Source organism: Camellia sinensis, chromosome 5 (genome assembly GCF_055761805.1).
Source record: "Camellia sinensis isolate YWXY chromosome 5, ASM5576180v1, whole genome shotgun sequence".
Taxonomy (NCBI): domain Eukaryota; kingdom Viridiplantae; phylum Streptophyta; class Magnoliopsida; order Ericales; family Theaceae; genus Camellia; species Camellia sinensis.
Window position 1 is genome coordinate 91,356,860 of NC_138965.1, and position 14,701 is coordinate 91,371,560.

At 36.5% G+C, this 14,701-nt stretch overlaps 1 long non-coding RNA gene across 1 annotated transcript; it reads right to left on the reverse strand.

Annotated features, from left to right (window-relative positions):
* Window positions 1-9,835: 9,835 nt before the first annotated feature.
* Window positions 9,836-10,805, reverse strand: LOC145790150 (uncharacterized). The gene is made up of 4 exons (XR_014328795.1): window positions 10,721-10,805; window positions 10,520-10,584; window positions 10,179-10,348; window positions 9,836-9,899 (listed from the first exon to the last, which is right to left on the reverse strand). It is a non-coding gene; the product is annotated as an uncharacterized LOC145790150 (long non-coding RNA).
* Window positions 10,806-14,701: the final 3,896 nt, after the last annotated feature.

Here is a 14,701-nt window from a genome sequence, read left to right on the forward strand (position 1 = left end):
CAAATCCTTGCTGGGAATGAAGGATTGGCAAAAGTTTTTTGGTGGCTTAGGAACAGTGCAAGACAAACAGACATTAAGAAATAGATAAAGTATGAAAGACTTTAAAAAACAAAGTAGGTATGAAAGACTTTAAAAAACAAAGTAGGTATGAATACAGGGCTCTTACCATTGCCCTCTACAAAGACTGATTGAAGGAGAGGGAAGAGATGGAGATCTTCATCTGGGGCAAACTCCCAGTTCCCCGAAGTAATGAAATAATCATCCCCAGCTCCCTTGTTGGAGTCAGGGAGGTCGGCAACGATTTTGTATTCAGTGGACCTCGGCTTGAGGTAGTAAACGTAGCCAGTGTCTTTTTTAAGGCCACACATAGTATAGCAATATTGGATGTCGGTTAATGTGATCCTAGCATTTTCTTGTTTGGCTAAGGCTATGATACCATTGATGGTTTGATAAGAATTAATGGAAAGTTGCATTGGGTTCAACTTGTAATAATAACGTATTTCACGGAAAAGGATGTTGAGTGGGAGCCGAAGTCCACACTCAATGAAGGCTACCACAGGGAAAGGCATGGAGTGATCAGTAGGCATGATGAAGTCATCATCCCCAGCCAACCTCAGATGGACGTCGGCTGGGATTTCAAACTCTTGTCTAAAGAATTTTAGTTTGGATGGGGTGTTTACCCTATGTTTCCACATAACCATGATGTCGGCTTAAATGGAGATATCGGATTTCAGGAAGAGGTATTTTTGGAAGGCTTAAAGGACCTCGGCCAAAAACCTAAAAGTACACTTTGGTAAGAGTTTGTATGGATCTAGAGGGAGTTCGTTTCAATTTTTCCTAAATTGTGGGTTCTATAGACAAATCTCAAACCTAAAGCTATGGAGATGAAGATTGAAGGAACGAATCTGGAAAACAGGAAAACAGGGATCCGTTTCAGCAGCAAGAATGGTGATGAAGACATCAAGAAATCAAGACAAAAAGTTTGCATAAGTTTATCAGGCCAAGAACAGTGGCAAAAACCAACATGTATGTGGACAGTGCGAGTATTCAAGACATGGACAAAGAGCAAAGATATGAAATAAACATGCTCAGATACATGATTCGTGAATTGAATATTCGAATAAAATAACAATGGCAACTAATGATGAAGCAAAATTTCATGGAACACAACAAGAACTGAAAAACCAGGAGGAATGGTGACTTACCAGAGAAAAGAAGCCGGTGTGAGGATTGCCGAGATCAGGTGACGGTCGTGAAGGCAACAGAACAATAGAAAATCCACTGGAAGGGATGAATAGAATGAGTTACAGAGCAAGGAGAGCTTGAACAATGGAGGATTTGGAGAGAAAAGCTAAAGAGAGAGAGCAACAGAGGCAATGAAAAGTGAAAGGGCAAAAAATGGAAACAAATTTTGTTAAAAATTGGAAACGGCGGCAAAAAGGCCATCAATGCGCCTAGGAGGACGGCTTTGTCAGACGGCGCACGTAGGCGCGAGACTGTTTTTAGGCGTGTCGCAGGTACAATCCAATATAGGAAAGACGCGTGTCGTAAACGGTTGAATTATTGTGTGACAGCTCATACGCGTGAAAGGGTTCTTGAAATTCTTGTTCTTTAACAAAGACATGTCGGCCAACATAATGATCTCGGCTGAAATACTGTAAATCGACATACTGGAAGAAAGGAATGATATAGGTTCCATCACCTCAGAATGCCGAGGCAATAGAACCTAGGGGGCAGTTGTGGGGATATATTTTTTAGTACCAACACGTGGCAAGGTGATGCCGACGTGTCAGCCGAGGTGCCACGTGTCCAGGTCATGACGCCGAGGTGATCTCGGTTAAGCCGATGTTATCTCCGAAGATATCAGAATCCGAGATAAGCGGATAACGCACAAGAGTCGCAGAATGAGAGAAGAATTCAGTTAGAAAAGGATAAGACTCTTAGGGAGTTTATCCTAATCCTACTGGGAGTCCAAGATTGATAGTAATCCTAAGTCCATTAGAGCTAGGCTCCTGTTGGGACAAGGATTGAGTTAGCTATAGAAGAAAGGCACCCCCATGGGTCTAAGGTACGCAATTTATATTCTGTCTAGTGAGTTAAGCACTATTGATTATCTTTGAGAGATATACTGACTTGATCGTCGGGGTGCCCCCGGGTGGACGAACCACCGCCGGAATCTTCTCTTTCTGTTACAGGTTAGTCAGGTGTCATCTATTCTGCCAGTGTTCTCCAGCTGAATATTGAGTTGGGCAGTGTGATCGGAAAATCACTCACACACCGTCAATACAAAATTCTTTAAGGACAATATAATTACTCTTGTTTAATGCTTTCTAAATCTCTCTCTCATTTCATCTTTTTAATTTCTTCAACCGACGCTCAAATCTAATTAAAAATTTGAATTTAACTCCCAAAAACTCATAGCCAAAAAAGAGAATCATTATCTTTCCCACTTCCAAAACATCCACAAACTTTGCAGTTGAAAGCCACCATATGTATTCTAAAAACACTTGGACAACAGAGGGCATGTTTTGAGGGAATGTTGTGTGCTGCTGCAATTTCATTTTCTTTTTATCTTGATTTTTGACACAAATAAACAAAAATAATTCACTACAAGAAATTGCATTTTTCGCAACGCAACAAAATATGTTGCTAAAAGGGAAAATTCGTTGGCAAAGAATTTTACCGACACACAAAGCTACGTTGGCAACCCGTAGGCAAAAGTGAGTTGGCAAAAGTTTTTGCCGACGAAATTATCATTGCGTTGGTAAAAGTAATGCCTTTAGCGACGAACATAGTCGTCGATAAAAGTCTTCATCCATTGTCGGCAATTTACCATGTGTCGGTAAAAGTCATTCAAATATGATGATTGTGTGGCACTTTTCGCGATGCAAATTTGCATGGGCAAAAGATATACTTTTAGCAACAACATATGCGTCAGCAAAAGTACACTTTTGGTGACACATTTACGCCGGTAAATGTTGCCATTTGCCGACGATTTGTTTGTCGCTAAAGCTTTACTTTTGGCAACGACAAATTGGCGTTGGCAAAAAATACACTTCTACCAACACAATATGAGTGGGCAAAAGTAACTTTTAGCGACACATTTACGTCGGTAAATGTTGCCATTTGCCAACGATTTGGTCGTCAATAAAGCTTTAGTTTTGGCAACGACAAATTGGCATTGACAAAAAATACACTTTTAGCAACACAATATGAGTAGGCAAAAATAAACTTTTGGCTACACATTTACCGACAAGTTGTTTGTCGAGAAAGCTTTACTTTTTGGCAACGACAAATTTGTAGTGGCAAAAAAAATTAAAAATCATATATATTTTTTAATAATATTTTCATATTTACAAGAGGCATCCCTCAGGCACTACTATTACAAACTAATAACATTGATATTAAATCACCTAAAGTTGATGTGTAGGCAAAAAAACACTACTGATGTCACCCCCCAAACCCGCCCCTAAAAGTTTCGGGCATGACTTATTTAGAAACGGACACTTAACCTGATATACATAATATATGGGGCCTGGACAGAAGCATTAATAAAATTAAATAACATAAAACATCATCCATTGAGCTACCACTACTATGCCAGGACCGCAAACATTACATTAGGTAGATAATACACAGGAAGCATGCACCCGAGCTTTAGTTACAGTCATTCACATTCATACGAAAGTACTAAAGAAGAAAGGGGTTATTTACATTCAACCATAAGTAGACAATCAAAGCATAAACCAAAAACCTAGTTAAAGCTTTACAAAATGCACAGGTTCCATCTTAAGTGGCTGGACACACTGAGGTTGACAAGAGATAGACAAGTCTCAAGGGTTAGGACTGGCTTTCTAGTTGGTTACCTACAGAAACAGACAAAATACAGAGTGAGTAAAACTCAGTGAATAATAGCACATAAATAATGTAATGATTAACTTAAATAACAAAGCATATAACTGTGGAGGCATATGATTAATTACATTCTGTAGTCATTTCTAGAACGGCCATGGGCCCAATTTCCTTAACCGAGTGGCTTTAAGCCCAGTAATACACAGAACGACCATCGGCCCAGAGATAACAGAACGGTCTATTGGCCCAGAAATAACAGAACGGCCTAACGGCCCAGAAATAACAGAACGGCCTATCAGCCCAGAAATAACAGAATGGCCTAATGGCCTAGAAATAACAGAACGGCCTAGCGGCCCAGAAATAAATATGTATGGACTCAAGAGGTGGCTCGTACGGATTCTAGAGGTGGCTCCCACCAAAGTGTAGCACTTAGTTCTGTACAACACTTTGTTCCATACCAAAAATCATCAGAACAAATTAACTTCAGAATCATACAGAAAGTACATACATTCTTCCCATTATTCACATGAATTACCATCGGTAATATAAGTTTAACAGAGCGTTGCTGATAATTGTTAGCAAAAGGGAACCACATTCCAGAGATACGTAGATACCATAGTTTCATAATGCACATACATCCCATTTGCTTGTCATGAACCAATACCACTAGCTTGCAGATAATGGAATGTCAACATTAACTATCAACAGTAAACAAAATGTATGATCCAACGATGCACTTAGATTTCCTCATGGTTCTTTGTAGGTCGACATACTTGTCTCGTAATTAGCAGAACATTAATATTAACAATAGTCCGAAGGTAAAGGTACCATTACATCAATAGGTCAGAACAGTTGATATAATAACATGAATCACGTAACAATGTTATTGATACTCAATTCCTTTCGATTAACCAACTTCACAATGTTAATAGTTTTTATGCAATTCTTATGCAGAATCATGAGTAATTCATAGGATGGTACATTCACGATAATCATTAGCCATAGCCAGAATACAGCGTAGGTTCAGAGTCATACCAATGTTCACAAAAATCTTTCCATGTCCACATTGTTTCCCAATCAACATAATATTAACATAACTACGTTTGAAGCGCAGAGCGTTAATAAAAAGAATTATTAACGGTAATCAAATGTGCGATTACAGTACTATTACTCGCAGTGGTAGGTCTCTGATAGCGGTGGAACGATGTCCTCGTCTTGACCTACGAACACAATGCATATAACAGATTATGAGAATAAAACCAATCTCTTTTTATTCTTCACTCAATAGCTATGGTGGTTCTGGACTCATTAGTCCTCCATAGGTTATAATCCATGCCTCATAAGATAGGAGGAATCGATAGGAGAAAGGTTCAGACGAAGAAACGGTACAAACCGGTAACCAGAAAGTGAACAGTCGTCACTAATTTGGGCATAACTATTTCTGTATTTAAAATTTTGGAGTGAGACTACGACCATTGGAAACTAGACTTCTGGGGCTTGATTTTAGGCTCAAGAATCACTCAAAACGGAGTCCGGATGCAAAAGATATGCCTGTTCAAAGTTACTCAGTCTATGCTGAAACAGGGGTGGCCGCTCGTGCGCCCCAATTCCGCTCGAGCGGAAGAACCCGGCCGCTCGTGCGCCCAAAAACAGAATGAAAATCCCTTTTTCTTCTTCATGTCCGCTCGTGCAGTGCTGTGGCCGCTCGTGCGGTCTGCGCAAAAACATCAGTCCGAAAATGGGTCTTTTGCTCCAACACTTGATTCTTTCCATTCTTAAACTTAGTTCTAAACATAATTCACTCAAAAACATGTACAATTGCCTAATAACATGATAAACTAAAATCAACCAAGTATAATCTCCTCTCAAATAAAACAATCTATGTCTCAAATTAAAAATCCAACACTCATCTTTCTATATAATCAAACTTCCAAAATATATGCTCTCAAATCATAAGAATATATCTTACCTATGGTTGATTTTCACACCAAAACTTGTTATTCCACAAATCATTGTTAAGATTGGACCCAATTTAAACAAATTTAAGGAAACCAAAGTTCATTTCCATGAATTCAACCCATTTCACCCAAAATCCCAAAACACTAGTTCATTTACATTTTAAACTTCCAAATTAATCCTTGATTTCATGTAGTAATTGAATTATTACAAAGATAATAGTTAAAACCACATACCTTAACCCAAATCCTTGAATTCCCCCTTTAAAGCTCTTCAATCTCCAAACTTTCCCTCCTTCCTCTTTGAGTTCTCTCAAGAACTCTCTCTCTCTCTCTCTCTCACGGGTCTTCCCCATTTCTCTAGATATTTTTGGTTCAAAATAGATGAGTTCCAACAACTCCTAAGGCATCCATGTATATAAATACACACACACACACAAGATTAACACAAGGGAGAGCCAAACATGGCCTTACGAATCGTACGAAATTAAATTTCAATTAAACTTTTCAGATGACTCTAAAAATAACACTGATCATGAATATGCCCTCTATTCTGGTTTCTGAAACCTCTAAGGCTTTCAATTTGCAGTACAAAATTAACCACTCAAACGTGTATTAACGAATCAGACGAATTAGATTTTCAATTAATTTTCCCAATTAGTTCGAAAAATTCCCATTAGCATAACCAAGCACTCAATTTCGATTTCTGAACCCATAAAGGTCGGTAATTTCAATTTTAAAGCTGCGACTCAACAGATAATTCCTTAATTCGAACAGATATCATTAAATTAAAATGTATTAACCCACGAGGACATAAAAGGAATTTCAAATATAGATTTTGGGGTCGTCACAACTGAAAAATATGCTTTTGGAAGCGTTGTATAAAACCTAAAAGTGTAAACTCACTAAAATACTCAAATACATCCAAATTGTGAACCCATAGTAAAAACAGCAAATAACAAAATGAAAACATGAAACTAACAACAACCCAAATTTCCAGCAGACCAGCATCTAGTAGCAGCCCGCTTCCCAACAACATTGCAGCAGCAGCAGCCCAGCAAAATTCTGCAGCAGCACACCGGCAGCAGCAGCAGCAGCAGACCAGCAAAATTAAAGATAAGGAAGCATTATTCTTTGGGAAGAGACTCAAATTAATTAAATGTGGAAATCTATATAATTTTCAAGTGTGCCTTATGAGGGCATATTAGTTATTTATGTGCAACAGTAGATTCTTCCAAGCGATTTTGGATAGCAACACTTTCAAGTAAATAACTTGTCACAAATTCATGGTTTATTTACTTTGTAATTCATTTTCACCATATCAGAGAGTGTGGTTGAAGAATGATGTGGTAAATATCAATTACAAGAGTAACAATGCCTCAGATCAATTCCAGCAAATCTCATGACCTGAAGCAAATAGCTGTAATCACCTGAAGCAAGCAAGTCCTTCCATCAATCAGAAGGCGAGTTCTGGCAGCTTCTTCCTCTGCATATATAACATGACTTTTTCCATCCAACTGTGACAAATTGAAGTGACCAATTAAAATTATGTTATGCACTTATATTGAGATATACAATGCCGAATAAAAGCCAATTCATGATAGTTTAGGTATAAGACCATAACTATAGTGCAACATTAAATTGTGAATCTACAAATTTCAGCAGAGTCAGACATCAGAGAATACTGAAGAAAATGGCAGAGACAATAGATGCTTGCCTGCATCAATAAACCTCCATCACGTAGCGTATGTATCTCTGCCTCGATCTCTGACTGATTCATCTTCAATCTGTAACATAAGCTCAATCAAGATTTAATGCTAACTAAGTAAATAGAAACATGAATGGTAGCACACTTTCTCCTTTGCTTTCCAGATATGGTTCTTTGAAATTCAATATAAATTTTCAGTATATATTGTAATGTAAAGCTCTGGTTTAATTCATTTGAAACAGTTCAAAAACTAGGTAGGAGCCAAAACCTAGTCATCTTTCAGAAATATATATATATATATATATATATATATATATTTTAAAAACAATATATAATAGTCTCATAGGTCGTTATCAAGGAAAAACAATAAGTATTTCTATCCAGGTGTAAGCTAAGTATGTATTAGAATGTTCATACAAGATGCAGCTAAGTAAAAGTAGGATATCAAGCGCATAGGGATTACCGCAAGGTATTGATTTAAATGTGAACATTCCCTCTGCATCAGAGACAGCATAACAGAGAGCTTTTCTTTGCCCAGGGGCATTACCAGAGCCAAGGGCACAGTCCACCCTCGAGATATCATTTGAGTACAAATAAATGTGAACCCCTAAGATGGGATCTCCCTAAAAAAAAAATGGAAAAATAGAAGAAAAAGAAGAAGAAAGAAAAGACGACACAGATCATTCATTAGTTTCACTCACTTTTATATTACATTGCAAGATACCTCAAACAACAAAATTCAGCAAACCTCAATTCCTATAAATATGTCCACACATTTATAATAAAGCATGACACTATTAGTCCACCCAAGTTCTTCAGATATCTGCAGGGTCTCCTATCTCCAAACAGTTAAAGCCATGTTACGAAACAATAGAGCATGGAATCTATGGAAAGAAGGTCAAACCAACTACTGTGAGCAGTTTACTCAAAACGGGTGGTTGAGATTAACTGGCTTTGCTAGCTAAGGAGTGCATTTGTTGAAAATGGAATTGCATCCAACACTGTATTCCACTACCAAGGTTCACATTTTGCAAGGTTGCAACTAAGAAAACAACAAAATTATCAAAAAGCCACATTACTCAATAGAAAAATTGCATTTGTGCAATTAAACATGTCACACTATGCATATAAGGTAATAGGAATAGCATAAGGAAATGTGGTGCATTTTCAGCATTTCATTATTAGAATACCAACAACAACCAAACATAACCAGAAACAGAGAAAGTCACCTAGTAATGGAAATAACATCTGTTGATACACATATTAGTACAAGCATACGGACCAAATCAATCTTGTACTCAGTCGTAATAACGAATGTAATGATGTGTGCATAATATCAGCTGTTAGCTTGAGTCGCATCTCCTAACACACCAAAGAAGGAAGATGCAGGATTCAAATCCCAATTGGTAAGTGAGGATCCATCTACTTATCAAGAAACATATATCCGTATCCACATACACACACGGGTGCATACTTATCAAGACTCTTGTTTGTCAATAACCAGAGAAAGAAAACTCCGGTAAATTGAAGGTTAAAGAGACTATAACATATCGAAGATGGGAGCAGCCTGCAATTTATCAACTGAAACGGAACAACAATAAACTGCTACATCCAGAAATACAACCCTATTTATATGAAACTAATTTTAAATTTGTGAAAAGAAAACATTGAGGCATCCATTACCTACGCCACATGGCAGAAACACAAACATATGCCGATATAAATCCTTGAATTATTTTGTTGCTAAATCATTGCAAATTGATGTGGAAAATACTGTAAAAGTATTCTATTTCCACAGTTCGAATGCTATAAAGCCTAAAATTTTCATTCTTGTTCATGCGCACTTTATAATTAAATGATAAATGACATAAAATTTATTAAAGAAGAAATTTTTAATCAAGTGACACGGGATAAAATACGCAAACCACCAGGGACCTTCAACCTCAAACCCATTTGATTCCCAAAGATTTTATAAAATGAAATAAGTAAGTAAAAATATGAAAGTGAAAAGAATGGCACAACTTATTTTATAAGAAAGCAATACAAGGAAATTGCATTTTGTGAAACAATTATTAGTGCAAAAAATTACCTGAGCAACTACAGATCCACGAATATCATAGCCAGGGACAAAGAAAATGCCATCAACCAAACCATTCTCAAACACCAATTCAACCTGTAACAAGTAAAATGTAGTTGCAGCTCAAGCAAAAATATATAGGCGTGCACATGTGTGTTTTTTGGTGAGTATGGGGGGAGAGAGCCACACAACAAATAGTAACAAGGCGAAATAGAAAGCCTTTGAAAAGAAAACAAGCATCTGACCTCTGCAGAACCTCTAACTTCAACATTAAAATCAGGACGTGAAGCACGTAGTTTGTATTTTCCTAAACCCAAGAACAGCTAATGTTAAGTCAGTGAACCGATGTTCTTGACAATCAATAACAATTAAAAACAAGAAAAGCATCAGGTAAGATTTACAAGAATAACAAGAAAACCAGAATACTGAAAATAAATTATGGTTTGCTATAAGTCAAATTCATTATTTCCAGAAAACACTTATTAACATTATTTAGAGATGGTTAAATGAGGTTTTCAGATGAACTTTTAGAACAAGTTTAGAACAGTCGACCCTTTGTTGGGTCACTAGCAAGTGAACTACAGACCTGGGATAATGTTAGTGAACGAGTAACTTCCTGTTGGTGATGTTAAAACAGATGTGACAAGATCACCCGTGGGAGATAAAAGCTCAACATTTACATTTGATGGACCCCCATTTTTATTTGAACAACTCTCTCCACCAACAGATCCCACAACTCTTCCAGACACGGTGAACCTACAGATATAGGAAATTTAGGAGAGTGATACACAGCACAATATGGAAGCAAATAAATTTAGAAAGAACAATGCTAGAGATGCAAAGAGAGTTGACAACATGAATAAAATACCACATGTTTCATATATATTTAAAATAATAATAATAATAACCTAAAGCAACTGAACATACCCGGTGAATCTAAAATTTATATCCTCATTTGCATTGCAACCAGCCTGATCAACAACGACAGGAACCTACAAGAAAATTATTTTTTTTTTCCTCTCACATTTTAGGTGCAACAGAATTACAAAATGCACTCCTACAAAGGACTGGAAACATCCTACATGGGAAACATTACATACTGACAAGTTGACAACTAATATACTTAACTTGATCTGGATCCCATGACCATCCTTCTGGTCCCTTGACTTTAATTACAAAGGAACCCTGTAGAAGAAAGCATTAAAGATGAAAAACATGCAATATAAGGTCAAACAAGCATGTCAAGAAAATAAAATGCCTTGCTGATGGAGTAGGAAATTCTAGCCTTGATTGTGTTGGATTTTTTTTTTCCCAGCAGTATATTTTTTATTTTCATGGGAATAAAACCTCTCTGCATGTGGGGATAAGACCACATACATCCAACCCTTCTTAGACCCCGTAGTGGTGGGAGTCTCATGCACAGTTGCACTAGGCTGTCCTTTTTTTATTGTTATTTTCTTACAAAGATGATAATAAATGGATGAAGTCTTTTGTAGCCAGATGACATAACCAGTTTATTAGGTTTCTAAGCCACTTACCAATTTGAGAATCTGAAAATTCATGAATGCCTCCTCCAGACTGTAAACAATCACGGGGTGGTCAGCCACAAGTTTTTGAATTCAAGGATTGTCCCCTATAATATTGCAAAGAAAAATATACCTTAACAGAAAAGTATGCCCACACATTTGGCTTGCTTTTAAAACTCAGCTCCTGTAAAAATTTCAATGACTTGGTAAATGTTCATCATGAAACAACCCCCCCCCCCCCAAACCCAAAATAAATAAATAATAATAAAGGAAAGACTTCTAACTATCTTTGAAAATCTAACATGTACTTTCCCACTAGTAGGCTTAAAACCATCATCTGGATCCTCATTTGTTACACGCACAGCTACACAATGACCTTTTGGCCTTGTAGATTCTGCCTTGTCAAAGTCAAATGGGGTAGCAAAGACAGAAGTTCTCCTCCAAGCATCGTATCCTCCACCATGTTCCATACCATAAAATTGCCTAACTTGTAGTTAAATAGGCACAGGAAAATAATTGACATAAATAACAAGAAAATTTATAAAGATTTTAAAATAAAAAACCCAAATATGGTAAGATTATACCAGGAATTTGCCAGAAAGGAATCCCATTCCCACTGCAACCTGTGCTGCTGGCAGATTTATTTCAGCTATCCACTCAATGACAGGGTGTTCTACCTACAGCAAAGCTTGTTGTAAGAAATTTATAATGATCATGGTGAACATACATGATAAATGATTTCCCATGCATTTATAACTCATTTGCAACAGAATAAAATCAAAATTGGACAACCAATTAGCAGCCAACCAATGGTCGATTCCGCCATTTATATAAAGTCTAACACTATGGCATCAACATAAGACTCTATATAACTTGCTTTAGTCCATTGAAAAATAAATCCATCAAATGATTAACATTTTCACCTCATCAAATTATGTAATGACAAATGAAAAAATATACCATGCATACATAGTCTAGTCTAAAAATAAGACTATACTAGTTGTTACCTTATGCATGCCTGACAGGTGCAACTTCACCCACATTCCACAAACCATTCACTTCCTTAGTTGTATACACAGCACACCACATGTTGCAGAAGTTTCACATATAACAACTGCTGATTCAGCAAGTTCTTCATTAGATGGATTGGCAGTATGCACGCCTCAGAGCAACATTGCAGCAGCAACAGCAGCCGCAGCAAGCATCAGTCACCACGGCAGCAGCAGCAGGAGCCAGTAGAATTAAAGATGAAGCCATTTTTTCTTTCTTTTGGGAACAAAAAATGAATTTGAAAACAAGTTACTACAAATGAATATTAAAAATGCAAGATAAAATAAGACACATTGACACCCTATACTTTTTTTCCTGATGATTAAAATATTGTCAGCCTAACCATCTAAAACAAATTCAATCTTAGCTTCCCATGACCTATTATTTTATTACTTAGCAATTCTTGCTACACCTAAACCCTAATTGATCCACTTCCTGAACGTGTATTTCTAAGTAACCTGTATTTCTCTGTAAAACATACAAAAAAAATCTTTACATAACATTGCGTATAAACTAAACTGAACACATCATAACAATTAGTAATGTAACCAAATTAATATCAAATGCATTTCAATATCCCAAATTTTATTCAAATATCTAACAATACTAAACATAAGAATCCTAAAATGCGTTTAACTATATCCAACAATCCCAAACATAATAATTCCAAGAAGTATATAAACATTCAACAGAAAAACCTATAAAACAAAACAAAGAAAAATTAAATGAATGCCAACGTGCAAAACGATATATATCACTACTGAACCACGAACATCCACCACCAACCTGTGAACAGAAGGATAAAAACATGAGTATTTTATTAATGCATTAACTTCAACAATAATATACAAATATAGTTAAAATTAATCAGAAAATTGTTGTGAAGCTATTGTTTTATCAAGCTATTGTATACAAAGGTTGTAATGACAAGATTGTAATACAAAGTTTATATAATTTTATATTGTTGACACATGTTAGGATTGGTTAAATAAAGTAAATCAATTTAATGAGGTGTCAAATTTACCTCTATTTCAACCGAGAAAAGTTTCATCCTCCCTTACACCCGATGCATCCTCCTCGACATTGTTGCTTGGAACTAACCCCGGAATGTTTGCTAGATCTATCCCATTTTTTGCTGCCAACATTTGAATGATAGTTTGCATTGTACTCATGTTTTGAGCCTGGTCAACTAACTGCTTTCCTTGGTCAGCTAATTGTTGTCGCTGGTCAACTAATTGCTGTTGAAGAACAATTACCTTGGAGTTAGGAGCCTCAAAATGCGTAGAAGATGAAGTACTGTCCTTGCGGATCCCGTATCCCTTCAAGTAGACCGACCTCTTCCCAAGTACTTCTCTGCTCCTCAGACAATGGATGTGTGACACTAGGTTGAGATTGCTCAGCGATCTTTGAAACCATAGTGGCCTATGAATGAAACATAAATAAGCTTAAAACATAATATCAAAATGCAAACATTTATTATTGAAATTGAAATAGTTATCGTTACATGATGTTCCTCAACTGTGTTATTTCTCCACACTCCCCATGTCAGTGACGTTTGTGGGTGTCCTCGAATAGCTTCGTAATAGTCGGTTTGCTTCCTTGTACCTTTCATTTCATTAGATTTTCTAGTCAATCAATAATTATGTATTTATAATTTAGTATGTTCAAATTTGTAAATCTACACTTACAATGATAGATGCTCGCGATGCAAATGATCTCGAGCCGCTCGTATGATTATACTTCACACAACCTCTCGCTTTCTTCGCATTCTCTGACTTTACCTACAAATTAAAAAAAAATTAGGTATTAATATACAGGAGGATGTTATTTTAGTAAATATTTTTATAAATACCTTCCAATCATTAGTTTCCCACAGATTGTCAATCATCCATTCCCAATCATCCTTTGTACAAGGATATAGTATCTGACTTTTGAGGTCAGATACATTGTCTTCTTTAAGGGATTTGTAGTGTGTGTGCAATCTACTTTTCCATTCACTGCACAAAGTTTGGCACTTATGATCAATAATACATCTCACATCCACGTCATTATTGTAGTCCCCAAAGTCAAAACTTTGTTGTAGTTGGAAATAATAAAATTCAATATATTTTATATATCATTGCAATTAACATAAATTACATGTTAAATATATAACACATATATTTCAAATTACCCCAACTCTTGTAACAATGGACTCTCTTAACCCAAAGGCAATTTCTAGCCATCCATCATTTCGAACTGGGGCATGAACTCGAATTTGTTGACCAAGAGCAGCTGCTAGCGGTGTGGTGTAATCCCCTTCTATTGCTTTGGTCAAACGGTTAAGTGTAACGGGTATTCGATCACCACGTTCCTTTCTAATCTTCTCCACATTCTTTCCTCGGGTCAGTCCTCGTGCACGTTTCTTGCCCAAAACTGGAATTAATGCTATTATGACCAAAATTTTATTTAATTTAGTCGACATAAAACATGAATGCACTAAATAAATATTGAGATAAGAAATTATCATTTCATTTAAGGGGTCATTTATTTT